Source organism: Manis javanica, chromosome 12, assembly GCF_040802235.1.
Source record: "Manis javanica isolate MJ-LG chromosome 12, MJ_LKY, whole genome shotgun sequence".
Taxonomy (NCBI): domain Eukaryota; kingdom Metazoa; phylum Chordata; class Mammalia; order Pholidota; family Manidae; genus Manis; species Manis javanica.
In genome coordinates, this window is record NC_133167.1 from 102127867 (window position 1) to 102149945 (window position 22079).

Consider the following 22079-nt stretch of genomic DNA (forward strand, 5'->3'; position numbering starts at 1 on the left):
TGAGCAGAATCCTGGGCTAACGAGGATGCAAATGTTTCAACTGACATACTTGCCATGGCTCTCTGGTGGTAACATGGGTTCACACTCCTGTGAGCAGCGAGTGGTCAAAGTCCCTACTCCCCACGTCCTCCCTACGTTTCATTATTACTGAGTTTAGTTACTCTGATGAAAATAAGATGGGGTTTCCCTGGAGTTTTACAGTGCATTTCCTTTCCTAGTAGTGAAACCAAGATCTTTCCAGGTACCTGTTGACCGTCCTGTTTTTCTTCTGAGAACTGGCTGTTATTTTTACCCCACTTCTGTGTTCTCACTTACTAGATCACAGATCTTTATTCATTCAGGACACTGATTTTTAAATTTTTTTTACTGGTTATATGTGACACTGTCTCCTTTTTTTTTGTCTTTTAGTTTTATTTTTGCCTTTGTCCTGTGAGAACTTTTCTGTGATCAAATATATCAGTCTTTTTCTAAACAGTCTAGATTTCTCAGTCCCTACTACTGTGTCATACAGATAGCCAACTACCTACAATTTTCTAATAGGTTAAAATCTGTTTTTCCATGTTGATTTTTCCACATTAATCAATCTACAAGTTTTCGTGTATGGGAAGGCCTAGGGATCTGAATTTTGTCTCTTAGTACAGATGGCCTATTATACCGTCATCCTTTCTTCAATAATTCAGTCTTGTACTTTGCCTAATATCTAAATAATGCTTACCAATCAGTAATAAAAATTGCAACAATCCAAGAAAAAAAGTAAAGAATTATGAAGACATAATTCACAGGAAAGGAAAAATGAATAGCTTTGAAAAGAAGTGAAAAAAATGTTCTGTCTCACTCCTAACAGGTGGAAGGTGTCACTTCACTGTTGTTTTAGTTTGTATCTCTCTTATCAGTGAAAAATACCAAATGTTTTGAAACATAATGCTTGGCAAAGGTGTGTGAAACAGGCGCTAATTCAGAGGTTGTCAGGCGCAGAAACAGGTGTGACCTCCCTGGAAAGGAAAATGAATGAAGCCCCCTATCAAACTCTAAGTGCATATACCTCTGCCTTAGCCTTTTCCTTCCAGGAATTTATCTGCATTAAAGAGACTTCTGCATGTTATGTATGTTAGTGTCAGTGAAGCATTGTTTGTAACAGAAAAATAAAGACTGGGAGGAACTTAAATGTCCATCAGTGAGGAAATGGTTCAAAAAGGTTGAGTACAAAACAGTATATTAAGAGGGAGGTTATATATAATGGAATGGAGCAATTTCTAAGGCATAGGAAGAGGAAAAAAATCAAGGTCAAAATAGTATCAATAAAATAAAAAGATATATGCAAATGCATACATATGCACATGTAGGTCTGTATATGCAGAGAATATCCCTGGAAGGACATAAAGAAACTGGTGTTAGATGTCTCCCTTTGGGGAGAAAAATGGGGCACCCAGAGGGGTGAGAAGGAGATTTCCTTTTCAATGAGTTATCTTCTGTTGTCATATTTTGTAACATGTACACATATTACCTATTCAAAAATGAGGAAAAAGTTTTAAATAATTTCAAGGGAAAAATTGCTAATTGACCCTGTCTTTGTCAAAATAATGGGGCACCTTCCCCCTCTCCATAGGATGGAAGACGGGGATTTCATTTTGCCCCAAAGACTGAGGTCTGTAAGAACAGAGAGCTGCAGAGCCCTGGAAAGACAGCTAAGCAGGGGCACTTAGGAGAATTTTTCGTGTAAATGAATGAACAAGCACAATAAGTTGGAAGCTAGCACTAGAGAACGTAAAGGCATCTGCCACAAGGTGCTGTGGTAAGAATTAAATGATCTAAGATATGTGGAGTGCAGGGAAGAGGGCCTGGCTCACAGCACTCTGTTAACACAAGGCCATCATTACAGCCAGGGTCCACTCACACAGGTGCACACCGACCTCTAGCTACACATCAAGGAACACATACCGTATTGGGAAACACACCAAAAAAGCTCCATTTCAACCTTCAGTGAATTTATAATTTAGCAAGACAAACAGAAAATATGCATATGCTTATATACACACATGGTCATTCACAAAAGGTAAAATACATTCCATCTTCAGATATTTCTTCTTTTGGATAAGTAATAATGACCTTTTAATTTCTGAAAAGAGACAAACTAGCTTAGAATGGACAATAAATTCAGAGCCTGGGGTCAAATTCTAGCTCCCTTTTGGGTAAACCTCAGTTTTCTCATCTATAGGGATGATGCTACCTACCCTGAAAATACTGCTATGATACAAAATGTGCTACGCGATGCAGAAGGAGTAGCCTCTTCAACAAATGTTGGGAAACATAACCATATGCAAAAGAATGCAGCTGGACCTTTACCTTATGCCACATAAAAAAAAACTGATTCCAAAGGAATTAAATACATAAATGTAAGACCTGAAACTATAAAACTTTTACAAGAAGAGATAGGGGGAAAGATTCACGGCACTGCATTTGGCAATGATTTACTGAATATGACACTGTTAGCACTGGCAACAAAGCAAAAAATAGACACATGAGACTAAATTAAACCTAACTCTGCAGGGCAAAGGAAACAATCAACAGTGTGAAAGGGCAACCGATGAATCGGGAGAAAATATCTGCAAACCACAGATCTGATAAGGTGTTAATATCCAGAATATATAAAGAGTTTATTCAAATCAACAACAAAAGATTTTTAAATGGGCAAAAGACCTAAACAGACATTTCTCCAAAGAAGATATACAAGTGGCCAGGAAGCATATGAAGAGATGCTCAACATCACTGATTGTCAGGGAAATGCCAATCCAAACCACAATAAGATATCACCTCACAGCCATTAGGATGGTCACCATAAAAATAAATAAATAAATAAAACCAAAAAACAAAATACCAAGTGTTCGTGAAGATGTGGAGAAACTGGAACCACTGTGTACTCTGGCAAGAATGTACAATGGTGCAGCCTCTATGGAAAATAATGTGGAGGTACCTCAAAAATTTTCAGAGAGCTGCCATATGATTTGGTGATCCCACTTACAGATATATATCCAAAGGATTTGAATACAGAGTCCAAAGAGATATTTGCACACTGTATGTTCACAGCAGCGTTATTGTCAACAGCCAAGAGGTGGAAGCAACCTAAATGTCCACCAACAGATGAATGGATAAAGAAAATGTGGTATACATATACATATAAGGAAATAATAGGCAGCCTTAAAAAAGGATATCCTGTCACATGCAGCAACATGGATATTACAAGTGAAATATACCAGTCACAAAGAGATAAATACTACATGATTCCACTTTTATGAGGATCTAAGTCAAACTCTGAGAAACTGAAAGTACAAAGGTAGTTGCCAGCAGTGGGGGAGGGGGAGAAGTTCAATGGAGATAGTTCCAGTTTGACTTTTATTACACAGCAATGTGCAATTCGTTAATACTATTGTACTCTCCACTTAGAAATGGTTAAAATGATCAATTTTAAGTCATGTGTTTCTGAGCAAAACTTACAAAATCTATGATAATTAAATAACATATTTAGTACATCTACCATACTTCCAGCACAAAAAAGCTCCTCAATAAATAATTGGGAAAGCTCAACTGATGGCAGCTTATGAAGATAATAAAATAGAAAGGTGAAATTTAAATCAAGTAAGAAAAAGTAAACAAGAAGGGAAGGAGGTAGGTTGTAACAGACACACACACACACACACACACACACACACACATACACACACACACACACATACACACACACACACACACACACACATACACACACACACACACATACACACACACACACACACACACACACACACACACACACAGCCATAGATCAGTACACGTGAAACAGGTCAAGTTTTTAGGTTACATGATTTATCAAGAAGGCTCAATGTAATCAAGAGGTTCCCACAAAGAGATGTATTCCTACTTTTGTTTGTAATATCTTATTTTAGAGGTAAGCAAACTTTTTGTAGAAGAGGCCTGATACTATTTCAGCCTTTGTGAGCTAACAGTCCCTCCCTCTCTACTCAAGTCTGCCATTGTAGTGTGAAAACAGTATGTACATGGATGAGTGTGGTTATGTCCCAGTAAAACTGTATTATGGACACTGAGGTTTGAATTTATAAAATTTTCACATGTCACTAGATCAACAGAACAGAATAGAAAGCCCAGATATAAACTCACGCATATATGGACAATTAATACATGACAAAGGAGCCACAGACATACAATGGGGAAATGACAGCCTCTTCAACAACTGGTGTTGGCAAAACTGGACAGCTACATGAAAGAGAATGAAACTGGATCACTGTCTAACCCCATACACAAACGTAAACTCAAAATGGATCAAAGACCTGAATGTAAGTCACGAAACTATAAAACTCTTAGAAGAAAACAGGCAAAATCTCTTGAACATAAACATGAGCAACTTTTTCCTGAACACATCTCCTCGGGCAAGGGAAGCAAAAGAAAATATGAATGAATGGAATTACATCAAACTTAAAAGCTTCTGTACAGCAAAGGACACCATCAGTAGAACAAAAAGGCATCCTACAGTATGGGAGAATATATTCATAAGTTATGTATCCAATAAGGGGTTGATATTCAAAATATATAAAGAACTTACATGCCTCAACACCCAAAAAGCAAATAACCCTATTAAAAAATGGGTGGAGGATATGAACAGACTCTTCTACAAAGAAGAAATTCAGATAGCCCACAGACACATGAAAAGATGCTCCACATCACTAATCATAAGGGAAATGCAAACTAAAACCACAATGAGATATCACCTCACACCAGTTAGGATGGCCAGCATCCAAAAGACAAGGAACAACAAATGCTGGTGAGGATGCAGAGAAAGGGGAACCCTCCTACACTGTTGGTAGAGATGTAAATTAGTTCAACGATTATGGAAAGCAATATGGAGGTTCCATAAAAAACTAAAAATAGAAATACCATTTGACCCAGGAATTCCACTCCTAGGAATTTACCCAAAGAAAACAGGATCCCAGATTCAAAGAGACATATGCACCCCTATATTTATCACAGCACTATTTACAATAGCGAAGATATGGAAGCAACCTAAGTATCCATCAGTAGATGAACGGATAAAGAAGATGTGGTACATATAAACAATAGAATATTATTCAGCCATAAGAAGGAAACAAATCCTACCATTTACAACAACATGGATGGAGCTAGAGGGTATTATGCTCAGTGAAATAAGCCAGGCAGAGAAAGATAAGTACCAAATGACTTCACTCATTTGTGGAGTATAAGAACAAAGCAAAACTGAAGGAACAAAACAGCAGCAGACTCCCAGACTCCAAGAAGGGACTTGCGGTTACCAAAGGGGAGGGGTGGGGGAAGGTGGGTGGGGAGGGAGGGAGAAGGGGATTAGGGGCATTATGAATAACACACATAACATAGGAGGGTCACGGGGAAGTCAGTACAGCACAGAGAAGTCAGGCAGTGACTCTGTGGTATCCTACTACACAGTGATTGCAATGGGGGGGGACTTGATAATATGGGTGAATGTTGTAACCACAATGTTGCTCATGTGAAACCTTCATAAGATTGTATATCAATAATACCTTAATAAAAAATTTTTTTTCTCACATGTCACAAAAAATTCTTTTTTAAAAAATTTGAAAACCATTGAAAAACATGAAACCTATGGTTAGGTCACAGACACTAAAAAAACCCAGGCATGGGCATGGTCTCGCCCCCTGGTGACCATTTGCCAACAACTGCCTTAGAACAGTTCTCACTGAAATACAAGAGGAAAGTTATTTCATTCAGAGGATGTTCACTGAATAAAATGTTTCAGTGTTTTAAACTCATTTTTTAATTGGATAATGCTTAAACTATTTTACCAGGCAAAACGAATATATAGATAATAGAAGTGTTCTCTCCATTGACAACCAACAGATCAAAAAATTATACATATCAACAATTTTATTGTTCTTCTCTGCAATGTTAGTTTTGTAAATGTGTTTCATTTGATCCATCCATCTTATATCAGTGGAATTTGAGAGAATTTCTCCCAAAATACTGACAAGGTAAAAAACAGTATTAAATGTGAATAGAAATGTAAGGATATCATTATTTAGCACTCTTTTCAGCTACGACTATGAAATATTTGAACTTTTTCTTTGTAAAGAGGGCTTTTAGTCAAATAAACACTAAATGATGCACATAATAATAATTCAAGTACTTACATAAAATGCAGGTCTTCTCCCCACAATCTGTAGTCTCACTCCCCAGAAGTAACCGCTAATGATTCTTTGTTCAAACCATTCCCACTGACAAGTATCAGAATGCGTGAGTTCGTGAGTGTGCATGCTCGTGTAACTCTCACAGAATCTCGTGGAATTGCATCTCAGCACCCAGATATCTTCTTTATCAGTTCCTGGTATTTCATTCTGTATGTCATGATTACTTGACATGAATAAAGATGTTTTTCAATAAAACTTACATATACACACATACATATACACACACTCTTTTGGGCGGCTGACCTTGTGGTCCTGAAAACTCTAAAATAACTGGTTTTTCAACCAACTGATTCTTCATTTTCCTCTTTAAGACCAGCTTATCAGTCCCCAAACTATTAATTTAGAAGAATTTAATCATAAAGTAGTAAAAACATCCTTTCTATGCTTGCAATGGTAACTTTACCTCCACAGCTAGGACATCACTTCTGATGATCTTGATGAAACCGGATGTGTAGATGATTTCTATTTCTATTGACTTTCTTTAAAACCCATCAATAAATTCAAGTTGGATGGAGTGCCTAAGAACTATAAAACTATCACTACAGATGATATCAGAATAAAGAATTTAGGACTTAAAGATGGACCTTGGAACATGAATTGAGAGAGTGGAAAGGAAATGAATATACTACATACACAAGAGCGTGATTTACACATACAAACCCTTAATGAGTTAAATGAATATCCACCTTAAACACTACATGCTCACTTTAAGTTCCCACACTTATCCCAGGACATCTTTCAGAGTTAACATCCTAACATTATATCTGTGCTTTTAAACTGGTTACCTTAACAAGTAATACAGAGGTCCCATTTAAAATCTCAAAATTAAATATAAGACTTATTTTAAAATGAACGCAGTTTTCTGACATAGAAAGTACAGAGCTGCACAGACCGAAGTGCCCGGAGGGGCCTGACCCGCTGCTGAAGGCGGTGAGCTCCACAGGTTCTGCTGAAACCTTGAAGACAGTTTTATTTTCTTCTGCAAACTGTGGAAAGGACTGGTGCTTTAGGGTCCATTCTCAAGAGGGAGCTGGAGAAGGGGCGAGAAGGCAGGAAGAGGACAAAGGGTGTCTCTTCTCCCGGGTCTCGGAGGGGGAATGAATTACATTATCACCGTAAATCCCTAACCCGCCGTTCCCAGACCTCACACCTCTAACTGGGGAGTCTGCCCGCCGGCCGGCCGGCCGAATTCCTAGCGCCCTTCTGGAAAGTGAATTCATGGAAATCTACTAAGCAGGGCCCTGCAGCAGGCGGTGGCAAGGCTCCTGATTTTCATTCAAATGGGCCAACCTGAGACCCTCACCACCACCACTAATTTAGGTAAACACTGCGAGTTTGATCAGCCCAAAGGAGGATAATCAAAAATCACACAATAGAATCAAATAGCGAGTCTAAGCAATCACTGGAGTCGGTAAATTTAGACTGAAGTAGGGTGGAAAGCAATGAAACAAATAACCATCGGGACAAAAGAAATCTTTAAGATTGACAGACATGTGCTTGCTTCAGCAGCACACATGCTAAAATTGGGACGATACCGAGAAGATTAGCATGGCCCTGCGCAAGGATGACACGCAAATTCGTGAAGCGTTCCATATTTTTTATTAAATTTCCATATTCATATACCTGTTTTTTTTTCCCACATGATTTTTAAACTCACTTAGGACTTGGGTGGTGGCCTCATAGTCCTTCAATCTCCACAGAAATGCAAAGAATGACTTGCATATTGTTGCTGGTCAATAAATATTTGTTTATAAATTGGAAAAAAAAAAAGAATGACAGACAGTGGTGTCGAGGGAGGAAGAGAGGCAAGGTTTTAAAAAAGAAAGAAGTTGGGAAATTTCAGAGAAGTCCTGGTCCTTGGATGCAAACCACTATACTCAGCTTCTTTCGGCCACAGCAGTGAAGCCAGTGAGACGGCTGCTGAAAGAACTCAACGCTTGGCTACTCGGCTGCAGCCCCATAAAGTCTCTTCCCTCATTTGAATAGTATTTTAGGAATGTTTGTCAATGTGTTAGATGATTAGTCCCTTCACCGTGGTCACTGTGGTCATCGTTAGAATTTATTTCATAAGCAGAACATTTACCACGCTAGATGATGACCTCTTTTTAAACCTGTTAAAATTCATATATTTATTTGTCCACATTTCTTTTTCAAAGGAAGGTTAACTTTAACAAGGGTTGCTCATGGCAACACAGGAACAAAAGATTTTTCTCATGCATAATCTAAGCATTTAATTAAAATTCACAAACTCAGGTCTCAAACCGAGTCAAAAGTAGAAATGTTAAAAACACTAGATTTCTAAATAGAAGGAGATGCGTAGTACATTGTTTACCTACTGCAAAGACAAAAAACGGGTGCAGCAACTTCTGACAGAGGCGAGGAATGTGCAAGTGAAAAGATTCCTTTACAACCATCATTTTAGTGACTGCCTGCATTCTTCCAGGTAAATATCATGGCATAAGTGAATCAAAAATACACCACACTCCCTCTGAGTTTCTATCTCTTCTTCTTTACAAAGATTAGAGCCTGAATCTAAACCTAAGCAGAGTAAAGCAAACTCTAACTTAGCAATTTACAGAAAGAGGTCATTTCCCGCCCCCCAAGACTGTTAAGAGTCAAGTTAAAAGAGAATTCCAGTCTAGGTCTGTAATTTACCCATTTGTGGTGAAACCGAGGCATTCTCAGACAACAGATCGCCCATCAGGGTTTAATCAATGAAGAAAAGAGAGCTCCAGAAAAAGAAATCTGGAAGAGCTAAGACTCAGCTTTATGGCTTTGAAAATTCTCCATCCTTAATAATCAATTCACCTGTTCGCAGGTGGGGAGAGGGTACACGGGAGCGGGGGGCAGGTGGTGCACTCTGGCGAGAGGGAGGGTTCCACAGAAGGGGGTGCTGAGAGAAGGCTGCGGTACATGTCAAAGGGTCTCTGGAACCAGAAGACGAGGATGAGGAGGATTTAGAGCGTATCAGGTCTCAGCCTCTGAAAGACCTGAATGCCCTGGAAGAAGGCAGAGGTGACAGAATCACACCGGGCTTTACTTGAGCACCTAGTGTGCGCGAGACACCGGGCGGGGGGTCCTGGGAGGGGACATGAATAAATCATGGGGTGCACGATTAAACCAAACAAGAGCACACCGACTTGTCTGACAAAATAAAAAATAAATTCTGAAAAAGTAAGAGTTCAATTTAAAGAGTCAAAACACAGTATACACTCAGATTTAATACAGATGCTAAAAGTACCGTAAGAAGGAAGTCACCGCTGTTGAACCTCCATTAAGGCCTGAAGGGTGGCTACGACTTCCACCTCCAGACTGGAGGTCAGGGGTCCTTCTGAGCAGTAGGGACGGGACACAGTTAACGCACAGCTCGGAAGCCAGACAGCACGGTTGGGTCCTGTCACCACTACCTAACAGCTGGTGCCCTTAGGCAAGTCACTTCACCTATGAAGCCTCCGGTCTCCTAAAATGGGGGCAATCAAAGGTTTCATTGATTCAATAAATATTTACTGAGAACTGCATTCAGCGAGGCACTGACATAAAACAGTGAACAAGACAAACACAGCACCTGTCCTCATGGGGCCTCCGGTGGGCATCCTCATCATCACCTTTAGCACAGTGGTGACAGGATAACTGAGAATAAATAAATCATCTTAGCTGAAACGAGGTTTCACCAAAAAAATAAGGCATGCCTCAGGATTCAGTCCTGGGACCTCTCCTTTTCCTTCTCTCCCAGAAGTCTCATCCCATCCCACAATTTAAAAGTACTGGATACATATCACACAACTGTAGTATTTTAAGCTGTGAGGTGTCAGCCAAACTCCAGACTCGTATCCAGCGGCCTATGGGCTCTCTCCACGTATCTAATGGGCACCTCAGACCTGCCAATCTGAAACAGAGCTCTGGAGTACTGATGCGACTGGACACCTCCCTGGTCTTTCCCCGTCAGTAAATCAGCAAATCACCAATTCCTCCTCATTTCCTCATGCCTCACGTAGCCAAAGCATGAGTGAGTCCTTTCATTTTTTACCTAAAATCATGTCCCCAATCCAAACAGTTGCTGCTTTCCATTGACGAAGCACTATGGTCTGGACCCGACTATTTCTCACCTAGATTATCTCACTGCAACAGCTTCTATGATGTCTCTTCCATAGAGCAGCGATCTTTTTAAAAAATGGGTAAGATCATAACACACACACACACGCGCGCGCGCACACACACACACACACACGCCCCATCCTTCCTCCATTCACCTTAAAACTCTCCAGTGGCTCCCAAAGGCCATTAAAGGGTTGCTGACAGTCCACAAGGCGTACACAATCAGACCCCATTTACCTCTCTGCCCCAGCTCACAGGACCCCCATCCCACTCGTCCGCCCTGCAGTCACACAGGCGGCCTCGGTTCCCTGAACACACCTGCCTCCAAGCGCTTTAGGACAGCGCCGTCCAACAGAACTTTCTGAACTGCTGGAAGTGTTCGATATCTGCACTTGTGGCTACGGAGCTGTTAGCATGTGGCTATTGAGACTGAGGAACTGAATTTCTAACTTAATTTTGATGACCTTAAACAAACAGCCACATACTCCTATAGCTCTCATACTGGACAGGGCACGACAAGGACCCCCCACCCAGGCTTGTCCTCCCCTGGGCTGTTCTCCCCTGGATCTCACGTGGGTGGCCCTTCCTTATCCACACGTCTCCGCCAAGTGTCAGCTCCTCAGAAGCTACTTTCCACCCCAAGTAGCTTCTAATGGACAAAACCATCACTTTACCTTGTCTACTTTAATCAAAACACGGTCATTCCTGCCTTTATCATTTGTCTTCTGCAAAATAGAATATAAAATCCATGAAAGTAGGGACCTTGCCTATTTCATTCAATGCGATGTCCCCAAATATAAATGCCTGCTATAGTGTTTCCAATAAATGTCCCATGAGTGGTTGAATGAGCGAGTGAGTGACTGACTAGGAGGTCAGATCCGTAAAGTCAGCTGGGGACAGATTACAGAGGCTGCTGGAACAAGGCACAGGGCCTTCGAATACTCACATTTCATTTATATGGGTGCGGGGCTCTGCAGGGTGCTTAAGTGTCCTGCAGGGACAGGCAGTCTACGCAGGCAGCACAAAGGAATGGCACACATGCAAAGCAGGTCTCTGTCCTCAATTGACTGAAAGTCAATTGAGAACATGAGTGATGCAGACACACAGATGCTCCTTACGTGTGAGACATTAGGAAATCTCTCAAGAATGTATCTATACACACTCGCAAGACACACCTTCAGCAGGAAAGGAAGGAATGACAGCGGTATTAGCCAAGTCGGCTCTACGAATTCGGATCTGCAATAGAAAACCCGGGTATGAATGTTACGTGAAACGTTCAGCCAAGTTAAATACCAGTTTATAGTCACAGCGTCCTATGAGAAATGTCACTGGCAGTGTCACTTAGCAGAAAAGGGGGAAGGGAGGTAATGAGGGGAGAAAGTACATGATCTGTTTCTAGGAAGTTCAAACACCCTGAGAATCAGCAGAAAAGGAAAGAGCACATAGTGTGGACAGAATTACTGACTGGGCAAAAATGAACAAATCTAGACCTATAATGTGACTAACTGGATAACCCAGGGATACTATGATATGGATTCTACACATTCATTCGCTGTCACAGTTTCAAAAAAAAAGAAAAAAGACTGATGTCTTAACCTATCTCTACTAAAAACTGTAACACTCCAGAAAATGGCAGTTTTGTACTGAAATGAAACTGCATGCTTTTCAAACCTTTGCAGTGAACGTTGTCTACCATGCTTCAGACTTCTGAATATCAGTGCCACTTAATAAAATCACCTTCTCATAAAATGGAGCAATGTCACTAAAGTCCATAACACAGTCCGCAGTCTTCCACGAAGTTGGAATTTTCATCAGGAGTTCACAGCCCCCATCTCTCTAGGGCCATGTTTACCGCTGCAGTCGGCACTTGCACGCAGACCTAGAGACCGTCTCACCCCGGGCCTCACCAGGGAAAAAGAGCTCGTGCAGAGGCAGCCATGGCCGCACCAAAGGGGGCCTCTCTGCCGGCCAAACTCTGACACCTTTTTACAGGCATTCCAGGGAGGCTCTTTAGCTAAAAGAGGCTATATTCATAATCAAAATAATGTCTAAGTTTCTTTAAAATAGCATTTCCTACCTCTGTGGCCTCACTAAGACCAAAGTAGGTTAAGTATACACCTCTGTTCAATTCCCTACGAGGACCTCGGCAACTCACATATTATGGGACTGTAAGGACAGTTCCCAGGGCTTGACTTTGTTGCTCTACCACTGCCCCACTTCCCAGCGGGCTACATTCCCAGGGCTACTCACTAGTGCCCTCTCAGATCCATGACTTCTTCCCTGACATGAGGGCTAACAGTATAGGAAAAATTACTTGCAGAGCAATACTATTGTAGCCACTCACAGCATCTCTGGAACACTCCGGAGTGTGACAAGCACCTGTTTGTAACGACAATACATGGAATTATTTTCTTCTTGATCATCATGACCACCAACTTTGTGATGTTATAAATACTGTCAATACGTCATGGGAAAGTGAGTGTCGGCGCCAGAAAGATTACTACAGTATTTATATTTCCAACAGTAAACTATAAACAAGCAACTGTTGTACCTCATTTTCGCCTGTTTTTCTCATGTTCCCCTGTACAATTCCTTCATGGCCCTCTGTAGAATTCACTTCAGAGAAAAATGGCTTTGGAAAAACTTTAAATAACATGCTTCATTTCATTAGAAATCATATCAGAAGCTAGGCAACCCCTGTCAGCTCCACGTCTGATTCATCTTTCCACTACACTGTGCCTACAGTCCGGGTTCCTTGTGAAATATATGAATGATCAATGATAAATACGCCATTTTGTCATATAGGATTAATATTTCTTTTAAATGCTTACATACATGAACATACAGTGGGGAAAAGAGTGTCTTCAGAAAACGGTGATGCAAAAACTGGACAGCTACATGCAAGAGAATGAAACTGGATTCCTGTCTATTTCCATACATAAAAGTAAACTTGAAATGCATTAAAGACCTAAATATAGGACATGAAACCATAAAACTCTTAGAAGACAACATAGGCAAAAATCTCTTGAACATAAGCACGAGCAATTATTTTCTGGACATGACTCCCTGGGCAAGGGAAACAAAAGCAAAAATAAACAAGTGGGACTCCGTCAAACTAAAAAGCTTCTGTACAGCAATGGACACCATCAGCAGAACAAAAAGGCATCCTACAGTATGGGAGAATATATTTGTAAATGATTTATCCAATAAGGGATTAACACAAAAAATATATAAAGAACGCAACACACCTCAACACTCAAAACACAAATAAACCTGATTAAAAAATGGGTGAGGCCCTGAACAGACATTTTTCCAAAGAAGAAATACAGATAGATGGCCAACAGGTACATGAAAAGATGCTCTGCATGGCTAATCATCAGGGAAATGCACATGAAAACCACAGCGAGGTATCACCTCACACCAATTAGAATGGCCGCCATCCAAAAGACAAGAAAAAACAAGTGTTGGTGAGCATGTGGAGAAAAGGGAGCCTCCTACACTGTTGGTGGGGGTGTGAACTGGTGCAGCCACTGTGGAAAGCAGAGCGGAGGTTCCTCAAAAAACTAAACATAGAAAAACCATACAACCCAGTAATTCCACTTCTAGGAATTTACCTGAAGAAAACAAAATCCCTGATTCAAGAAGATACATGCATCCCTATGTTTACCGCTGCATTATAATATAATAATGGAATATTATTCAGCCATAACAAAGACAGAAATCCTTCCATTTGCAACAACGTGGATGGACCTAGAGGGCATTATGCTCAGTGAAATAAGCCAGGTGGAGAAAGACAAACATCACACGATTTCACTTATTTGTGGAATCTAAAAACAAAACAAAATGAAATGAACAAAAAAGCAGTAGACTCACTGACACTGAGAAGTGACTGGAGGTTACCATGGGGAAGGGCTTGGGGCAGGTGGGTGGGGAGCATGAGGGGGATCAAGGGGGCACAAAAACCTCAATCATAATACAAGTTGGTCATGGGATGGAAGTGCAGCATGGGGAATAAAGCCAATGGCTCTGTAACATCTTTCTATGCTGACAGACAGTAACTGCACTAGAGGGGGTGAGGATCTAATAATGTGGGTAAGTGCTGAATCACCATGTTGTGTTACTTGAAACCAATATAGTATTATGTATCAACTATACTTCAATAAAAAAAATTATCAAAGAAAAATAAATAAGCGCTTACATAAAATATCTTAAGGACTTTATCATCTCACCTTGTATGGGAGGTTGGCAAAATTTTCCTGTAAAGGGCCAGAGAATTAATATTTTCAACTTTGAGGGCTATATACAGTCTCTGCCACATATTCTTTTTGGTTTTTGTTTACAACCGTTGAATGACGTAAAACCTATTCTTTATACCTAAAGACGGCTAAAGGCTGAGATTTGGCCCTGGGGCCGTAGTTTGCCCACCCTTGCTGTTCAAGGATACCCCAAACCCTGTAATTACATAGTAGGGTCACACTTCCACTGAAGAAAAACACTTCTAACTCTTTTGTGTGTTTTTTGTAATGTTGTAAAACTATTTTTTAGAACAGTTTTAGATTTACAGAAAAAAGTGCAGTCAGTGCAGGGAGTTTGCATTATCACACACTGCTGGAATGGTACATTTATTAAAATGAATGATTCAATATTGACATTATGATTATCTAAAGTCCACACTTTTTCAGATTTCCTTCGCTTTTACCTGGTGTCGTTTTTCTGTTTCGGGATCCTACCAAGATCACATGTACTCACCATGCCTCCCTGGGATGCTCCTGGCTGTGTCAGTTTCTCAGAATTTCCTTGTGATGCAGGACCAGGGCAGTTTTAAGGGGGACTGGGCAGATACCCTGTAGCACGTCTCTCTACTGAGGTTTGGTGGGTGTTTTTCTCATGATTAGACTGAGATGATGATAGTATTTTTGGAAGAAAGACCACAAAGGAAAATGCCACTGCCGTCTCATCATCTCAAGAGTATACCAACATGCCTTATCACTGTTGATATTCATCTCTGAAAAAAATTTTTTTTATATTAAGCCACAAACAGTAAAATGCACAAATCTTAGTGTACTGTTTGATGAATTCTGACATGTGTATACATGTTGATAAAATTACCTCGACCACCCAACACAAGCAGGGTTTGTCAGTTTTCCTCCAGGTGTTTTTTTGAAAAAGCAGTTAATAAAAATGAATTTAGTTCTTACCACATATTACTAGCTAAAACCTTTTAAACATCAAATCATTTTGAATAAGCTGGATATACAAACACACATCATGATTTATTATCTATGTGTGCCTCTTAATACATATCATATATGTACTTTGTTAGTATATTCTACTTTTAATTCCTCTCAACTCTTCTCGCCCTGGCTGTTAGAAAGGAAGGAGCTAACCATTAGGCTGAGTTAAAGGGATACCTAAAGAAAATGTATAGGACAATACTTAAATTTTCTTTCACTTTTTGAACAGTGATGATGTAAACGAGACCATAAGCAACTGACCTGGGGTCCGATCTTAGCCATCTTCCTGTCTCCCAGAGGCCAGGGTACCTAGCTGCCTGGCACAGTAAGAAACACTGATCGGTTTATGGCCACAACTCCTGTGTTAAAATAATCCAATGCAGTCAGAAATGGGAGAAAGGGAAGAGCAATAGGAGACTAAGAATAACTATTTTCTCTTAGCTAACTCTTTCCTGGTCAACTAATATGTGACAGAGCCCACAAAGTGGGGAGAGTGGATGGGCTACGGGCTGGAATCACGGGGCAGAGTGGGGGGGCCACAGAGGATAGGGAAATGCGAGTCCAGCCTCAGAAAGACACTACCTCATGCCCACCACAAAGGCTTAAAAACCAGCCTGAGAAACAGAAGCTAACCAATGCGGGCGAGCAGGTGGAGGGGTTCCAACCCACGGGCGCTGCTTGTGCGACTGTAGAACGTGGCAGCCGCTACGGCGGTAGGTCAACGGCTCCTGAGCAAGGGAACCACAGAACTCCCACGTGACCTAGACCAGGCAATTCCACTCCTAGGTACATGCCTGAGAGAAATGAAAACCCACATGCACGCGAAAATGATACATGAATGTTCACGGCGACATTGTTCATAATAGACAAAAAAGTGGAAACAACCCAAAGGCCCATCAGCTGAGACAATAAACAATATGTGGTCTATCCAACCAGAGGAATATATGCAAAGTCATAAACAGGAATGAGTTTCAAATAAACAAACGCATAAGCAATGAAATACTGTCACACGCTACAACGTGGATGAACCCTGAAAACATCCTGAGACACAAAAGTGCACACATCACAGGCCTCCATCTACATGAAATGTACAGAAGAGGCAAAACCAGGGGCATAAAGTGGATGGGTGGCTGCAAAGGCGGCAGGGAAGGACTGGAGCGCGAGCTCTTACTGGGCACGGGGTGTCCTTCTGGTGTGAGAAAATTCCTTGCAGGGATTATATAACAGTCATGGCTGCTCGACACTGTGACCATACTGAACACCACTGAGCTGCACACTTCAAAATGTTTAAAATGGTTTTTTAAAAATCTCAATAAAAGATAGATATTTATATGACTTTTTAAAAATCTCAATAAAAGATAAATTAGAAAAACTCCAAAGATACTCATAAAAATTCTGAACCTATATATTTGATAAATAAGTTTTAACCCACAACTTCTATACACGCTGTGCCTTTTAGAAATCCCTTTCCTATTCTATATACTTCTGTGGTGATTTGTCCAATAACAGGAGCTGCAGAAGTGGATGGAGAGATCTGTCACAGTTCTAACAAGAAATGAGTTCAGCCAATTTCCACCAAGTTCCCAGAACCTGTGCATACAGACGTGGGCCTTTTCTCAAGGACTTTACACTGTATTAGGGCAACAGTGTTTCCCTACCATTTCAGTTAATTTCCACATAGCAGAATGAAGCTGGCTGCACCCCACTAGAGCGGTGGCAGCATTTTCCTACAGACACACTCAAAAGAAGTGAGCAAGGGCCATTTATAGGGCAACATCCCCAAGTCCTACAGGCGGGCAGGGCAGGCTGCAGGGCAGCTTCCACACTTCTCCTAGTGCACTAGGGTGTCCGTCTCTTCATGAAACTTAAATGCTGGCTTGCTTGAAGGCCACACATCACGACGGCGGACTATGCACCTTGCAACTTAGTGATTTGCAGCTTAAAAAATGACTTATTTATAAATATAGTCTTTCCTGGAAAGGATAGTATTGTCCTGAGTCTTCCAACAAAATTAAACTGCAAACCACAGACTATTGAAGTCACTGCAGAAATTTTAATTATATACTAAATAACTACTGCTCACTCCAGCAAGCATTACAGTAACCTGTTGAGAACAAGAAATATTTCTTTGGGAGTTTTTGGAAGACAGCACAGTTTAGCTGAAATTAGTGTTTCCCTGAGTTTTTTTTTTTTTTTTAAAGAAAACCTTCTTTTAACAACTTCTGCACATCTCAAATGCCATCATCACTCAAATAATTCACAGAAACCGCTTGGCTCCTGGCCTCAGGCCGCTAGACAGGGCCCATTTCCAACAATCTATGGCAACGGCAGTTGTGATCACGACTATCCCAGTTGATTTTGCTTCCTTCCCTCTTACAAATATGTCATTCACATGTTTATACTACTAGTCAAAATGTGAGCATCTTAATACCCTCACTACTTTTCATCTAACCAGAAAATCAATTACCTCTGGTCATTGGTGGTTATGGGTATATTTTTTGAAAGTCTGCCAATAAGAAACTGGAAATAAGCGAGTAGACCAACTGATATTCTCTCTTAAAGTCAACAGCTTTTTCCTTAACTAACCTACCCAACACATCTCCCACGTACAAAGAATACAGAGTGCCGTAATAAGCCGTTGGGTCTCTTGAGGAGTTTGCACTTCAGCAGTAGCTTTAGAAAAATTACTTGCTCTAGCTTTGTAAAAAACACAATAGAGTTCCTCCGATCCCAAACCTGTGCTACCAGCTGGGCGTAGAAAAAAGCAGCCACCGAGGATACCCAGCTGACATCCTTTTCCTCCTCACTGTCGCTTTCCCACCCCCCAGGATTTCTGCCCAGGTTGCTCAACATCTGATCCTAGTCATAAACTGGTAATTAGGGTCTATCATCAAGCTTTAACACGAAGTTGCTTTGGGTGGTGGTAAATCTTTGAAGTTCAAGTGCACAAAGTGACTGTATCAATGGGTAACGGTCAAGGGCAGAAAAAGAGCAGAATTCTACTGGGAGTTGGTAAAACCACTCACTGTGGCTCTGGGGTCTGCCCATCTTAGCGCCTTATACTCCTCCAAACTTGTTCTCATATGTTGAATGTAGTTTTTCTTGAAAGCACCAGGCCATTTGGCCATGATCAATGGCCCACCATAAATGCCGGTTGGCGTGGTCAAAGGGTGTGACGGTGAGCTACATAAGAGGTGGGGGAGGGAGTAGCTGCAAAACGACAGGGGGCCCACTGGGGCAGGGCCAGGGGCAGGGACGCATGGGCAGGGGGATCCTGGGGAGATGGGGGAAGAAGGCAAAGTCTAGATGGTTACAGTAAAGCTGTGTGTAACCTATTCAGGGATGAAGCAGAGCCCTTAACTACTCCCTGAGTAGAATTTCTCATGTGCCCAAGAGGACACTGGATTTCCAAGTACACCTGGACACAGCTGTGGTTCAGTGGGGTCAGCCTGATGGATCCCCAGCACGCACCCCCAGTGCACTCATGAACCAGACCCTGCGCGTGACGAGCTGCAATCTGAGAATCGTAAAAAGTTGACAGGAACCTTTGAAGATCAATCAAGACCGGTCAGCTGGCCTGAATGATCAGTACTGGGCCAAGGTGTTCTTCTCCACCCAGAGAGCCCTGAGCATGTCCAGATGTCCAGTCAGTCTAGAGGATAATGAAGGATCCAGCTTTAGAGTTGGACCAGCTGGCTTCAAATCCAGGCTCTAGATTTAACAACAATGGCTAACTCTCTGTGATTCAATTTCTGTATCTGTGACTGGAAGATAGTAACAGCACCTATCGCATAGGCCTGATGGGAGAAGATGATGGGATCACAGTTAAGGAGCTTAGAACAGTGGCTGTCACAAGATTAACACTGAGTAAATACGAGCTACCTCTACTACATTCAGTTCCTAAACTGCAATGACAATACCACCGCTACTACTATTTGGCTGGACCCCAGTTATGGGCCTCCAAACATCCCTATGAGGTAGGTAGATTATCTTCATTTTAGTATTACCTTCCTTTCTATTGAAAAATGTAAGTTTAGAAGGATTCAGAAACTCACCTAAACTTAACCAGTTAAGTGGCACAGCAATTAAAGCTAATGTCCCAACAAAGTTTGCGGTATGTCACCAAACTCCAAAAGCTTAAAAGTATTTTAAAATAATGTGTCAATATTCTAAAGTCACTACTTATTGAATGGAATTATGCTCTTGTAAAAGCCCCAGCTTTCCCCAACTAAATCTCCCTACTTATCTATTCAACCACAAATTCTGATGGACAGTCAAAAACATAAGATTATTTTTTCTTAACATAAATAAGACTGGGTAAATCATCATGTCTATTTTAATTAAATGACTTACTAAGTTCTAAAGTACTGCATACCAGTTTATCAAGTCACTTTTCTTTCAGGATTTGTAATTCGATCCTGTAGAAGGAAGGGCACACTCCAATTGGCCTGTGTAACATCTCTCTTCCCATATGTTCCCAAGTGTGTAACAGAATTGACTAGTTAATAGTTACCCCAAACATCCCCTCCCACCGTATCTTAACTCTACGTAGCAAGACTTTTCCAGTCACTTCACTGCCCTCAAAAAAAAAATCACAAAGTTAGACTAAGTATGTCAATATTGACTCTGATCTTAAAATTCATATTGAGATCCAGAAATATTTATAACCAGTCAAGTGTATACTTCCAAGAGCTTCAAGGAACACTGGAATTATAACATGTTGTCTTAGTCAAAACTGTCCACATCAAATGAACTGGTTACCCAGTTTCCTGAAAACAGAGTTCACAATCGTTACCCCATTAACAGTTTAAAATAAAAGGCATGCTAACTTGTTTAAGAAGTAGTGATAGGGATAAGCCAAGCCATATAACTTTACATCACTTTCTATTTGCTTTACCCAGGCATTACATATTCTTGTAATCCTTGTTGATAAACACAACCAAGAGACAATAAAATCAACCATGTAAACAGACACAGCAGAAGAGAACCTAAAATGACCAAATATTTCAAGAGTTCATTGCAATTTTAATAACCTGAAACACCAAGTATCAGAAAGCAGAATTACCATACAACTGTAAAAGTCAAACATTTATACAGGTGCCTTAAAAGTCACTGCTGGGTGTATACCGTCATCATTGACATTTACTATCTGTTAAGTAGTTTCAAAGTGCAATGGCCTAAGTCAAATAACTGGCTTGGAGCGTGAAGTTTAGGACAACAACTAGTTTGTCTAGAGAGATTGAAGGTGCAATGCTTGTCACAACTTTTATCAGGCCAGCAACAGGCAGACAGGCGGTGGCAGAACGGAACCTCTCAGCACAGGTGCATTTTGTCATTGTAAGAGGAAAACCTAAACCAGACCTTCATGGATAATTGAATAAGGGTTGTTCCATAAATGTATAATGTCATTTATGACTTTCTTATAATTGTTCTTTAACAGCTTTCCAAACCAATATTCTTAGGAGAAAAGCAGCTGAGAATATCAAGTATGAAACTATTTCAGCTTCAAATGGAGAAAAGGGGAATGTTTAATAGAAGCAGCACCTAAAAGGTTACAACCCCCTAATATACAATTAGGACTGTCTCCTACTCTTCTTTTTCTTATCCTATAATACTAACTGTGAGAAATTTTCCTTCTGAGGGTAAAAAAGAAAGATGGCCCAGAGGAACAACATTTGTAAACATTCAGCTAAACTGCAGCTCCTGAACTCGGATGATCATTTCGCCACGCTTCTCCTCTTCAGCCCAGAGCGGGACTAAAAAGTGAGTGTTGAAAACTACAAGAAATCACACTGAGCTCCAGTCCGTGTTCCTGAATAACCAAGGTTCAGTTTCAATGTTCTTTTCACCACTTGCTTGGGAACAGAACCTGCCTTTTCAAGGTCTGGGAAACAGTTCGAGTTTCCAGGTGAAGACTAGCAGGAGGCAGTAAAACCCCAAACAAGCGTTTCCACACTCTGAGGGGCAGAGCCGACCACACCCACCACCAGGGCTCCGGAGGAAGGGTACCTGGGACCCCGACCGGCGGCGCCCCGTCCAGAGTGCAGTCAGGCGGGAGCCCGGGGCCGCCGCAGGAACGCCACAGGTGCCCGGGTCCCCACCTTGCTCCGAGCCCGTGTCCGCCTTCACCCGCGCCAGGGGCCCAAGCTGCCGTCCAGCCTCAGTGTGCCCACTGTAGGCGGGGGCCCCGGAGGGCGCTCAGGCGGCCAGTCTGGGTCCGCTAACCGGACCCGGGGTGGGACGCCAGCTCCCCTTCCCTGGTCCCGGGGGGCGGCGGGAGGCGGGTGCGCGAAGGGGCCCTGGAAGGGGCGCCCCGCCGGCTGAAGCAGCCCGGCTGGGGCGGACCGTCCCGCGCCTCCTTCCCGGGACCCCTCCCGGTACCCCGGGCGGCGACGCCCCACGCCCCCGGGCCACGGGCGCTGCCGCTCGGCCGGGTCTCCCGGACAACAGCCGCCGCCGCGCTTCCGCGGCGGGGCCCGCG

General features: G+C 41.7%; 1 protein-coding gene and 1 non-coding gene across 3 annotated transcripts in view; one reads left to right on the top strand and one right to left on the bottom strand.

Annotated features, from left to right (window-relative positions):
* The window catches only part of WWC2 (WW and C2 domain containing 2), a 142393-nt gene that overhangs the window by 120029 nt on the left and 285 nt on the right, over positions 1–22079 (bottom strand). The gene's annotated exons all lie outside the window — the stretch shown is intronic.
* Positions 7763–7868, top strand: LOC118969759 (U6 spliceosomal RNA). The gene has a single exon (XR_005055809.2). It is a non-coding gene; the product is annotated as a U6 spliceosomal RNA (small nuclear RNA).